The sequence below is a fragment of the Camelus dromedarius genome, chromosome 31 (assembly GCF_036321535.1).
Source record: "Camelus dromedarius isolate mCamDro1 chromosome 31, mCamDro1.pat, whole genome shotgun sequence".
In the NCBI taxonomy this organism is placed as follows: Eukaryota; Metazoa; Chordata; class Mammalia; order Artiodactyla; family Camelidae; genus Camelus; species Camelus dromedarius.
The window spans coordinates 21312953-21326550 of NC_087466.1; the positions used below are offsets into that span (position 1 = coordinate 21312953).

At 46.7% G+C, this 13598-nt stretch overlaps 1 non-coding gene across 1 annotated transcript; it reads left to right on the plus strand.

Moving 5' to 3' along the window:
• The first annotated feature begins 240 nt into the window (after nt 1-240).
• Nucleotides 241-315, plus strand: TRNAG-ACC (transfer RNA glycine (anticodon ACC)). The gene has a single exon. It is a non-coding gene; the product is annotated as a tRNA-Gly (tRNA).
• Nucleotides 316-13598: the final 13283 nt, after the last annotated feature.

The window sequence follows — 13598 nt, forward strand, 5'->3', positions numbered from 1 at the left end:
AGGCTTGATGGGTTTGTTTCGTGACTGACCATCACCTCATGGGGCTGCGGCAGGTCTGGCTTCACCCCCCCCCCCGTTAAATTCCCAGATTTGATCTTGGGAGCAGGCCTTACAGGTCTGCAAAAAACACGTGTTGAATGGATATGAACGGATAAATTAATACGCCAGTTCTTCACTAAGAATAGAGGTAGGAGGCTGGATGAGACATGCACCGACCTCAAGAAGATTGATAATAACTTGGGAGAGGGTGTAGCTCAGTGGTAGAGCGCGTGCTTACCACGCACGAGGTCCTGGGTTCAATCCCCAGTACTTCCATCAAAAAAAAAAAAATCAATAAATCTAATTACCTCCTCCCCCCCAAAAAAAGAAAAAAAAGAGATTGATAATAATTAAAATAGTGTGCTGACAGCCACAGACTGGCTTCCTCTGTGTGGCAGGCATGGTAAAATCCGCAGTAATCTGTCTTAGTTCTGGCCGGGTCAGCCCTGGCTGTGAAATCCAGGCTATGTTAATATTTTAATTGGTTGCACAAAGACTATGCTAACTACAAAACAGCTTCCGGTCTTGAAGGACAAGGATGTCATCCCTGTGGGGGCAAGAGTGTTCCATGATTTAGGTCTAGTGTCAGGGGCCTCCTGGGACCCACAGGTCCTGTTTCAAAGGTTGGCCCAGCTGGGATCGAATGATACGTAAGAGTGGTTATTACTGCATTTTTATAATAACTAAAGGGGTGCTCTTTTGTTTTCTGTCACACTGAAACTCACACCTCCCTATGCACCCAGCATTTTGTCCTGGGATGCGCAGTTACCAGTCCTGACCCCTGGAGAGGAGTGGAGAACAGCTTTAATCTGCTCCCACATTCATGCTGCAGTGCCAGGCTCTTTTCCACGAGGAAGCAAAGAACGCTCTCGAAAACAGGCTATGTTTTGATGGAGAAGGGGAAAACTTCAGTTTTGTCCTTTGGTGTATTCACTCAAATAGGACACTTTTTGAAGAAGAAGAGCGTTATGAATGTCATTTAGGTTAAAGCTTCTTACAAAGCATCCCCAGTGGTTTGCATTGTTTCTTTGGTGAATACTGAAAGGAGTCAGAAGCTGGGTGGGAAAAAAAAATCTCTACCCAGGCCCAGGTGTGCGTGTGTGTGTGCGTGTGTGTGTGTGTGTCGTGGTACCAGGGGCAGGTGTGACCTGAGGCAGGTGTACACGTCTGCTTTTCAGCTGTTGTTCCAGGTAGGAGCTAGGTGGCTCCTGATATGGTGGGAAACCGAGATCAGAAAGCGTCGAGGATCACAGGGCAGTGAGCTCAGTAAAGAATACACGATTGTGTGGTCTTTTAGAAACAGTCACAAAAGACCTCACCTTTCAGGTCTGATTATGTACAAATGAGGACAGAAAGGAGAGTGTGGTGCTGGCAGCTAATGGGAAAGCTAGAGGTGGAAAGGGGAGAGGAAGGGGAGGAGGAGGTAGGGGAGGAGGAGGGAGGGAGACAGGGGCTTATCACATTAACTTATTTTAAAGGGAGAAAAAGCTAATAAAGCGTGAGAAGCTGGTTCTGCTGGAGAAGGGCTGTGCCAGGGTTCAGGTGCCGGCGGGAAGTCAGAGCTGGACAGATGCTGGCTGCCCTGGATCCAGGGACGACAGGGTGACATTAACAGGTGACCTGCCCTGCAGAGCTGCCCTGCACGTCCTCCAGGGTCCTGAGCAACCCAAGGTGACTCCAAGAGAGGGCGGCTGGAGGGCGCCACGGGTGGGCTGGTTCCGTATTTTGGGCGTGTGCCGGAGTGGGACACCCTTGAGCCTTTCTCTCTGCTCCTGTTTTTCCCTCGTCAAACCACCTGACTGCTCCTCAGAATCAAAAAGAGAAAAAACTGCTCCTGGATAAGCCGATGGGCAGAAACATGTCTCTGGAGGTCCTGAAATTCAGATAAATATCTGAACTTCTGAATGCTTATTGGACAGAATTGCGCTGCCGGAACTTCAGGGCATAATCTGTCACGATGTCTAACTTTATAAACCCGAGACCATTATCTTTCCGGTCCAGGCTTCACTTAATGGTTGTACAATGATTTTTGTTACTGCACTGCACTGGGAGAGAAACACTTTTCAGCAGATATTATTAAAAGGCTTTTAATCCATGAAAGCTTAACCAGCTCAAATGGGTTGAAAGCACCATTGCTCCTTTATTGCCGAGACACAGGGCATCTTTATCTAATAACTGCCATTTGCTATAATAAAGATTTTGGATCAAAGCTGATGAATCAAAATGTGTTATTTAAAATCTGTTCCTGCCGATAGCTCTGGCCATTCATAACCTCCTTTATCGCCTTCTGCTCCTTCGAGAACTGAAGGAAGGGGTGCTCTCTGTTACCTCCAAGTTCCCTCCAGCATCTGAACTGAATTCTCTTTCTCTTTTCCCTCCACATACAAGGATGCTTTAGCCTCATCCCACCGGCGTGTTTAGAGGTTGGTGGGAAACAGGAAGTCGTGGATCTGAGCTCCTTTGCAGGGAAGTCACCTTTTCGCTTAGTACATATCCATCTGTCTCCAGAAAAATGATGTCAAATCGTTTTGTTCCCATTTTCTTTTCTAAGAGGAGTATTTGCACCCACTTCTGGCTGACTGGCGTTGCCGAAAGGGCTCACAGACAGTATCTCTGCAATAATGACCTGATCGTTAACAGTAATGATGATGACCAGTGCTTACTGGGCGTCTGACCTTGTGCCAAGAGTTTGCAATGATTTTCAGACCTACCCTGCACACTCGATAAAGGAATAGCTAACACTTACTAGATTAGGAGCCAGACTTAGGGCCAAACCTGCCCTTGCGTGGTCTCCTTCAGTTGCATCGGCAACGCTGAAGGATCGCTAACGGAAGTTGCAGGGGAAACTGGCCATCTGCTCTTGACTCCTGGACACCCAGCTCAGTGATGTAAACACCATTACTGTGTTTGCTGGAAGGTTTCCTGTCAAGATTGTCAGATTCAACCACGCTAAACACAAGATGCCTAGTTAAGTGTTCATTTCAGATAAACAAGGAATCCATGTTTTTAGTATCAGTGTATCCCACGCAATCTTGGGGACGCACTCACACTAAAAAATACTGAAAGATCGAATTTAACTGGGCAGCTGTATTTCGTCTGGCAATGCCACCACCTAGCTTGTTGATGAAGAGGTGAGAGGGGGTGCTTGCTGTGTCCCAGGGTGTCCCAGTGAAGGAGGAGAGTGGACTGCAAGACTGCCGCAAAGCCCTTCCTTCCCGATGGGCATTTGGAAGGAGTCTGGGGGAGATGCTTGCTTTCTACCTTATCCACACCTGTCTCAGCCAGCTGGTAACACACATCAACTGGGGAGCCTTTAACCACAGATAAATAAGGAAGAGTTTTGAGTGTGGGGAGGGACTCTCTGGGAAGAGATAAACTAGGAGACTGGGCAAGACGTCTGGGGACACCGTGGGCACCGGGGGCCATCTTTTCTCATGTTGAGCATTTGCAATCCCCTTGGGCTCCCACTGTCCACTATTTCCTTAGAGCACAACTTTTTCTTGTTTTCCCATCTTTCTTGTTCCTCCTCTCTGTGCAGTAAGAGTGACCTAGAGGTCAGAGCCCTTGGTAAATGTGACACACACAGGTGCACACACACACACACACACACACACAATGATCAGTTATGCAGGAAGGCCCGGGCCATCCATCAGGGGAGGCTAAATCTGTCAGAAGAGCCAAGGGCTGCTGGCCGTGGGCCTCCAGAGGCTAGGGCACTTGGGGTGACCCAAGACATAAATCCGTTCTCAGTCTGACTTAGACAACTGTCAGAATTCGTTGGTTCTCATCAACGAAAAGGAACAGCAGAGGGTGGCCTTCAGGCACGTCTTGATCAGGGTCTCATTTAATTTCTCCGTGAAGCTGTAGGCTGGGTTTCTCTTAACTTGACCCTCCTGACATTATCTCCATCCTCGTGACGGCCGCTGTTCTGAAATATGCTCCCTAAGGTGACAGACCAGGTAAGGAAGAGGCAGCCTTTCAACATATTTCTTTTGGTTCAAGGAGCAGAAGTTTCTCTTTAGGGAATCAGATGTAGCCTTTTTCTACATTTAAAGAGGCTTCTTCCGGTATTAATATTAATTACATGAGTGATTTTTTTTTGGCCCGTTCTTCAACCTTTCAATCTATTTCTTTCAGTGACTGAAACGCGATAGGAGATTAAGATCGCGGTTGTAATAAGAACAACCAAATGAGAAATCCCATCCACAGGGAAGGGTTAATTATAAAAGCTATTTTAACAATCTTTCCTGGAGCCGACAGGGGAGAAACACTTGGGCATGCAGTTATAGGAAAAATTATATATTTGAGACTCATGTGTATTTATATTAAATCACATATAAGAGCAAACATCAGATCAATTTTTCTCTTGTTGGCTTAATACAGCATAAAATAAATGTCTCATAAAGAGGAAAGAAAGGGTTTCTTTAACAAGAACGGGTTTCAATATGCAAACATTTTGATAGCCTACAGGGCAGGCAATAAAAAGAGTCTGATGCGTTTTCTTGATAGAGGGTTTACAAGGCTTTTAGAAGACTTTTTGTTAGAATGAAAATTAAACATGAGCACTATCACCTTCTGTGACCAGTTTGCCTGATAATTCCCACTATGTTAATATCATCGCTCTCGTAGCTGTTAGGAGGGTGTTGTGATTAAGAACGAGCACCTGGGACTTTGAAAACTCTTTAATGCTAAAAGCTGAAGATAATAGAATTATCTTTTTAATAATTTGCCTGTCCTTCCAGGTCGATGTCCCGCAGGAAAGAGCACGTCATTTCCCAGCAGGTCCCAGCAAGCGATGGGATGCACTCAGGTTGCAGCTTGGGCGGGTGGGGGAGGGTCCCGGCTGGACACTCTGCGTGCAGCCCCTCTTAGGCATGTAGCCGATGGTTTCTGTCCACAAAATTGACACTGTACACAGTTGCAAAGCAGCTAGGCAGGTGTGATGTCCAGGTGTGGTGGGCCATGGGCAAGATGGCATTTGCTAGTGATGGCGGGTTTTATAAACACACTAGGTCATCGTTTCAGAGTTTCAGGATGACGTCACTGGGGAAACAAGAAACCTGCTTATCCCTCACTCCCCAGACGGACAGGGCTCAGCATGGACGGGCAGATGCCAGCGCCAAGCATCCCCCAGCCTGAGGTCTCCTGAAATGTGGACCGTTCTTCTAAATGTGCTTCTTGCAGGAAACTCCAACTTCTATGAGATTTATGCCGCAGAGGGCTTATTTCCTGCAGGCCAGTCACCTTGCGGGGCTACGGGGGTCAAATGCCCATTCCTGAAACAGTCACTGTGGCTGGAAGCACATCGATGACTTGACTTCACAGAAGCACTGCTCACATCCAGAGTCTGCGGGTCCAGGAGACTCCACTCACTGAACGTGGTGGCAAGTTGGGAGGGACAAGGGCAGGGATTACGCCACAGCCGTGTAGATGGCGTCACATGGAGCCTAAAGCATCTCGACTCTTCAACCTGGGCTTTAAATGAATCTGGACTGAGGATGGGGCATGGGGGCATTTCCTCGGAGCCCACCCTCCTGTTGATTCCACTCCTGTCTCCACCCGTAGACCTACAAGATGTACGGTGCAGAGACTCCTGGTGAAGGAAGCGGTGGGGGCCACCAGGTCCTGGGACAGAGGGACATAAGGTGTCCCATGGGCTGGCTGTCCCGGGTCCTCTCGCACCCCTCTCTGCCCCTCTGCTCCCTCTGCGCATCCTGTTTTTAAAATTAAGAGATTAGTAATAAATTCCTCTCATTATCTCATGAAGAACAGCTAGAAACATTATTTCTGATGGTCGTACACTCAAAGGCTCTGTTTTCGCCCCAAATTACCTCTCCTCGTATCTTCTCAGGCTTAGGGCTTCCGTCCTGACAGACCTGCCGCCTGGTGTCAGGGTAACAGGTGTTTCAGTTTGCGGATCTCGCTTCTTCGGTGCCTTTTGTCAGTGCTGAGTTCCTCCTCCTTCCCCGCATGAGCTGAGCCAGACTATTTATACTGGTTTGGCCGTTTTCCATCCTGTCGCATCTTCTGCAAGTGGCCGGCATTTCAACTGGTTATGCCTAACTGTGAATGTGTCTTCTGGAAAGAATTCAGTGATTGTCGTGGCTCTTACGAGGTGCGATGAACTCCTTCTGCAGCGGGGAGACTTGTAGGGGCTCCCCCTGTGTTCTCCTCTGCGTTCCCAGCGGTCCACGAACCTCCTGTTTCCTGAGACACAGTCTTGGCTTCATCCCTCGCTCCGTTCATTTCTAGTCCTCTTCTCGGCCACCCCAGCTGGCAAAGCTCGGCTTGGCCACGGGCTTGCCACATGGTGGCTGATTTCAGAGCCGTTCTGAAACAGGCCCCCGTGCAAACACTTTCTTTGCTTCCTCTGAGACAAATGCTTCAATGCATGGCTTTCAATAAGCTGTGAAAATCTTAAACCTAAACTGTTTGCATGGCTTTTTTGTAATAGTTTTTCTGTGTTTATATTGCATGGTGGTTGAATGGTGGGGGGTGGGGGATTCTGTTTTGTCTTCCATTTGAAGAATTTCTGACAGTGATGTGTCTTTTCCCCCCTACGTGCTAATGTTTTAGAACCTTGTATCCACGATGACTTGCATTAGAACTAAGCATCTTGTTTGTCCAAATTATGGCCTCCTTCTTTGAGAACTGACATTCGTTCTTCTGTTCCTGTGCAGTTAATGTCTTGTGATGCCCCTGAGCTTCCGTTAGCCCCAGCCAACCACCTAGCCAGGGCAATAGGTAACTAGGGAGAGACGGCTCGCTCTGTGGTGGCTCGCGCAGGTGGTTCTCTGTTCTAGACGGTATTTTTCACGTGAGACAGACCTGCTCCTTGGACGACGTGGTCTTAAATGGTGGGGGGTCCACTTCTATGTGCGTTTTTTTCAGCAGTAAATACTTGAGTACTACACGCCCCATCGCTGGTTGAATTCGTGGGTATGAGGGTCAGCTCTAAGTTATCTGGATTTTCGACTGCTTGTGGGGGGGGGTCAACCCCTCATTCTTCAGGGATCAACTAATTTGTTGTGATCCGATCAGGTCCTTCACTTGGGTTTTGCTGGGGGACAAGACTAGGAGGACAAACCCTTCAAAAAAGATAACCACGGTCACTCCTCCCCTCACTGTTTCTCATTTTGCTTCTTTCATTCCTCTCAAAATTCTGAGTGCTATCTTGTTTTATTAACAGCTGTTCACATCCATTTAAATAGCTCCAAATCATCAACACCCAGTTGCTTTCTCCCTGGAAATTCACTGACACAGATGTTACCGTGTGGGGTATCTGGTTAAAGACACAACATAACTGCTGGCTTTTTCCCCCACGGACCCTGAGTATCATCACTGCCCCCTCACCAGATTTCAGGAGGCAATTAAGAGGCCATATTTATCATTCTAATTATTTTAGCGGAAAAAAAATTCCCTTTTCATGTTCTCAATAGTGTGATGGTCAGCAAGGACCTACTATATACATAGCACAGGGAATTATAATCAATATCTCGTAATGACATATAATGAAAAAGAACACTTGTATGTATATGTATAATTTAATCACTTTGCTGTACACCTGAAATTAACACAGCATTATAAATCAACTGTATCTCAATTTAAAAAAAGGGGAAAAAAATAGTATGATGGGTACCAGCCAGGTCACGCACATCGTGACCACAGTGATGCAAACTGCCCTATTTCCTTGCTGAAAGGAAGGCTCTCTTAAAACACCTTTGCCCACTGCGAATCTAATTATTTCCTTTGTTCAATATAATCTTGCCACTTTGGAAATCTTTTTAAAGTACGAAGGTACTGAAAATTCGCGAATAGTTCCGTGGACCCGCCCCCCCCCCCCAAGTCTTTATCCCTTTGCAAACATCAAGTGAACACCGAGAACATGACGATTAAATGCTTCTGATTATGTGTTTCCACAGAAGGGTTCTACCTTTTGTCTTTTTCCCTCAGAATTTCATTTCTTCAGGCTGGAAATATCAAACCCTGCATCGGGATATCAAAGCTTGTAAAATTTATACTCCCACCTCATGAATTCTAGTTTTCAAAACTGGCATTTATTAAAAGAAATGAATAGGATTGGGGATTACGCCCTGACTTTATAGTCTGACTTTTTTTTCCTTCCCTTTGAGACCTGAGGTGCAAGCAATCCAGGTAGGAAGGAATTATTTAAAATACTCCTCCCTCCCCCGCCAGCATCTAATTCTTTCCTTGACTGAGATTTCTAAAGATGAGAGAAAAAAAAAAATACACAGAATAAAATGGAATTAATTATGGAGACATTTTACAAACTTCCTAGAAAAAAGGAGGTGGAAGAGGTAGATTACAAGAGGAATGATCACATTTACCAAATAAAAATGCAGGGCCCCCAGGCACATTTCCACTTCAGATAAATAATCGATGATTTTACTATAAGTATATCCAAAGCTATATTTAAGACATACTTATACTAACAATTCATAACTTATGTGAAATTCAGATTTAGCCGGACATCCTCTATGTCACCTGAGGGTGACACAGATGTGACATATATCTATTACTATGTCCCTCTAGTTCTGAGGGTGGTGGTGGTGAGGGGCGGGTCAGGAAAACGAGAAAAGAATGGCTGGTGTATTTCACAGGTACAGGAATTCACCAGATGTTCAGGAGTGCAGCATGGCTTGGTGAGAATGAGGATCAGGGGTATAGTAAAAAATCAGAATAGAGAAAAATAACAGAATTCACACCGCAGGGGGGACGAGACTGCATTTTATCACTGCCTACCAATTTTTCCCTTGGAATAGCCTTAGGGATCCTGTCACGATGCATGTGAATGCACAGTGCCGTCCTTGCTGGAAGGAGGAACCCCGATCAGACTCAGGACTTTGTCTAGTTTTAGCCCCGTGTTGGCCACGTGCTCTGCCTTGCTGGACCTCGGCTGCCACGCTTGGAAATGGGACCAGTAGCCCTTGTCTTGCCTTCGTTCTGGCAACGTTGTGGGAATTCGAGGACTTGTTGGATGTGATCCATGACTGTCAGGGAGTGCACGAACTTACTTACATCTTTCAGACACTCAGTTCTGGAGGATCAGAGACTAGATCTGTCTCATTCACTGACTCATCCATCCATCGGGCTCCTAGCAGATAACTAGCAAGGAGTCAGATCAACACAAAAATCCACTGTGGGAACGGATGAGTATCAGTGTACGCGTTGTTCAGTTTAACCGGTCGTGCAGACCAGGGGCCTGCCCATTGGGTATGCACTTGTGTACACACACACACACACACACACACACACAATGTCACGACGGCTGCTGTAACAGCAGACTGGGGGCAGAGACTAGCGGTTACGTTACTCCAGACCCTCCTGACTTCCCCAGGTGTCAAAGCAGCACATAATAATTTTAGGACTTACTCTAAAATTGTTCAAAGAACAAGAAGTTAATTCTATTGAAAGAAACCCAGTGATGTGTTGGAAGAGAAACTGGAAAGGCACACACGCAAAATTACACAGGCAGTGCCCGCCGCACTCGGTGGAACACTTTTTTATTCTCATCTTTCCTCTCTCTGCGGGGAGCTTTATTTGCAGAACAAGACTCCAGTCAACCCTCAATCTTGCACAGACCAAAGGCACTGTAACCCCTTCTCATGAGCTGAGATCACATTGGTATTATGTGTCTATATATAAACGTGTTCCTACATCGCGGTGTGGTTCCAAGCATGAAAATTATCAATGTGTAATTAATGACTATTTATCACGGGATGAAATAGGACCCAACATGATTGAGGCCATTGTTAGCAGGCGCTGAACATTTCTTTTCCGTTTAGTGAGAAAAGTGACAATTTTGAGCCTAATAAAAGCCTGAGCACCCAAATTAAGCCTTTAATATTCAATCTTTCAGCATTTTCAGCTTGTTTTCTGCTACAAACAACCTAGCCACAGAGGGAGAGGTGGAGGGCTAACAGTCAACCATCAATCCAACTGGAGTCTTTTCTGCACTGTTAGCTGAATGCCTGAGCTGGCAGAGGAGACACGATTTTGTTCACTGGGCTTTGGAATGAAGAACAGATCCCAGAGTACGTTCACTTTTTCCTTCTGTGTGCTGCGATCCTCTTACTCTGCACTGGCATTCTTACCTAGATTTAAAAAAAAAAAAAAAAAACTTAACAGATTCCAACGGACTCACTTTTTAAAAGCCTCTCTAGCCTTTTCTCCCATCACAGAGTAAGCCGCCAGCTTATACGGAAACCCTTTAATTGCTCAAGGTTTTATCTTCCATTTCTCCCGCACTCGTGTAGGGGAGCGTTTGCCTTAGAAGAATGACACCCCGGTTGGCGCGTTCTGTCTTTCTCAGACGCTGCTCTTCCTGGCGTGGGTGCACTCACCCTGGGGATTAGGTCGTATGTCCCTTATACACACCAAAAGTTTCAAAAAATTAAAAAAAAAAAAAAGTTTATTCAAGTGTAGTTAACGTTACAGCATAAGTTTCAGGTGTATAGCAAAGTGATTCAGTTACACATGCACACGCGTGTATGTATGTTTTCAGATTCGTTTCCATTATAGGTTATTACACGAAATTGAACTCCTGTTCCCTGTGCCCTCCAGGAGGGCCTTGTTGTTTGTCTATTTGATATTATACCCCATTAAGTTTTAACGTGTGAAAGCAAGACCCAGTCACAGTCCAAAAAAAAAAAAAAAAAAAGTGAATGAAGGGCCACCAATGGGAAAATACCCTTCTTTCTCACGGGTGAGCTGTATTCCGTTACATATATGCACATCTTCTTTATCCCTTCATCTGTTGAAGTGCACTTGGGTTGCGTCCATGTCTTGGCGATTATAAGTAATGTTGCTATGTATCTTTTCGAATTAATTATTATTTTGTGGTCGGCTTTACTCCTTTGATTACTATGTAAGTTTAAAAAGCTAAAGCTCCAAGTGTTCTTAGAAACAATGAACAGTGCATATATGTAATTTTTTTAAATCTGCAGTATATTGTGTGTATGTATTTACAGGCAATATACGGTAAATGTGCAGTCAGACTGTAGCAATTCTACCGAATAAAACTGAAAACTGAAAAATAAAAAAAGACTAAGTCACAGTCATCTGTGGCATCAGTGGCTTCCTTGCACCCACATCTATTCACTTAACTTATCCTTTGAATTTAGCTCCTGACTCTCCCTGCCACCTGTTCCTTCTTTTCCCCTTAAGGTGCCAGAATCAAGCTCTGGAACGGGGCTGTGATGGGGGCTTCTTTACCGGACTTCTCACCTCCACTCGTATCTGCCCCAATTTCTCTCATGTTTGCTAGCCAGTGAATTTTCCATCATATGATAGGTAGGTCCAGTTTCAGAATTTTTGCATCATCCCATGCTGAAATTCCAAACCCATTAGACAGGAACCCCCCGTCGGGGAGACCCACATCCCACAGAGATGAAGAGTCAAGACGAAGGCCCGTGGGAAGGACCCACCGGCTACTGTGACTCCCAGGTGGTGAGGTCAAAGCCCTCTGAATGAAGCCCTTTGGGAAGCAGTGTGCTTCCTGGCCATGGAGAATTGGTATGTTTGGGGTCCTGATCACTTGTATGTAACTTGACCAGAGTCCTTCCCCATTTCTCACATCTGCCTACGCCCTGGTGAGGAGGGACACGGAGGCCGTGGACATCCCCCATCCACAGATGGGAGGACCCAGGCCAAGGGCTCACAAGTCAGCATCATTAATTAAAACCACCTGCAGGGCTTGCAAACCTCTGGTCAGCGGTTCTCACACTGCCTGGCAGTCATGGTGGGGGAGGTCTTTGAAAATGACTGACTTATGAGGCCCACCCCAGACAAGGTGCTTCATTGGTCTGTGACAAGACCCGGGGGAGGGGGCGAGGTGGGGAGGGAGATAGGAGAGAGATGGAGGAGGGGGTGGAAGTATTACATCTGATAATGAAAAAATAACTTCCCAATTTCATAGGAAGCCAAAACTACTGCCTTAGTAGGGGTGGAAATAGACTTCCATTTCTGTGTATATTTGGGTTAGATAATTATGAGAGTGGTGGGTGCAGATAGCTATTTCTGAAGATATGATATGGAGGGTATACAATCATGTTTCATCCTCTGAGCCCAAGTTCCCAACGCTCAGCAAGCGCCGTCTCCACAAATGGGATGCTGCGCTCAGACCCGGGACGGCCGCCAGCCAGCCCTTCATCCTCAAATTCACCTCAAGAGCGCAGAGTGCGGTTATTTTTAAGAGCTATTGTAACAGTGTATTTTATAATAATGAGCGTGACCACTGGGATGCGTCAGAGACAGCCGTGATGTAATTCCTTCACATCTTGCCTCTCATCCAGCCTCCCCAACCAGCCAATGGACCAGGTGCTGTCATTGCCTCTATTTTAGGCAGGAGGAAATTAGAATTTCCTAAAAGATGACTTTTACCTAGTAAGCATTGGAGTCAGGAATGAAACTCAGTCCTCTCTGACTCCAAAGCCATGCTGGTGACCGCTGAAGACAGATCCATTCAACGGAGCGGTCTTTCCACGGGACGGGGGCGAATCGGGGAGGGGGGGACAAGTGGAATTGATGTGTCTGGGCCCCAACCCCCACTTCCACAGGCACCTCAGGAGAAGACCTTCAGCATTGTCTTCAAGGAAGGCTGTGACACCAGAGGAGTCCCATGAAGGATGGGAGGAAGACGTCCGATGGTCATTGAACCATTTCAGGCTTAGGTCGCATTTCCCAAATTTAAATCAGCAGTGGCTGTAAATTTACTTGCTTATAAATGCCATCATTATCCTGCGACTGGTACGTACCACTCTGTCACAATGTTTTGGCATGTGTTGACAGTATTTATCTAGAAAACGTCAACATTTACAATACTTTACAATTTTCTGTCAAATGTAGTTGGCATTTCTCTGAGAGGAAAGAAACTGTGTAATGAACAGAGACGTCAAATGCCAACAAGAGGGGCATTTTCCATCCAGTGGGACGATTATGGTTGTGGCCAATGTTTGTTCATCCAATGACAATTTTGCCTTTGTCATCAGACAGAAACGCAGAAAGCCAGGGGGCTGAACAAAGGGGCCCCTAAAGCCCCAAACAACCTCATCCTCTCTTGACGTGTTTTCTCCTCTCCGGAGGCAGTGTTGCCCTCGGGTGAGGATAAAAGACTCTCCAGTGGATGAGAGAGCATCACGGGCAGGGAGGTGTCACACCCGCACAGGTGAGCCTGCAGCCCCAGGTGGACCCGGCGAATGGGCCAGGAGAGAGGCCAGGCTTCCGCTTCATGACCTTGCAGCCCTGACCTGGGGAGGCTGCAACCCCGGGGAGGGCGGGTGGGAACACAGCTGCCCACCTCCGGTGACTGGCTGGCTCGGGGACACCTGCTTAACGCCTGCGCGCGCATACCCTTCCCCCCGGCCCCGGCCCCGGCCCCGGCCCCGGCCCCCGGCCCTCGGCCAGCCCTCCTGCTCCAGCCCTGTACTTATCCCACTAAACCTTTGGCGTCTCTTACTGGAGAAATGAATGCTTTCTGTGAGCCCCATTTTAACAAGAAAGGGGCCTGTTTATCAGGGCAGTGATCACCATTCCAAAAC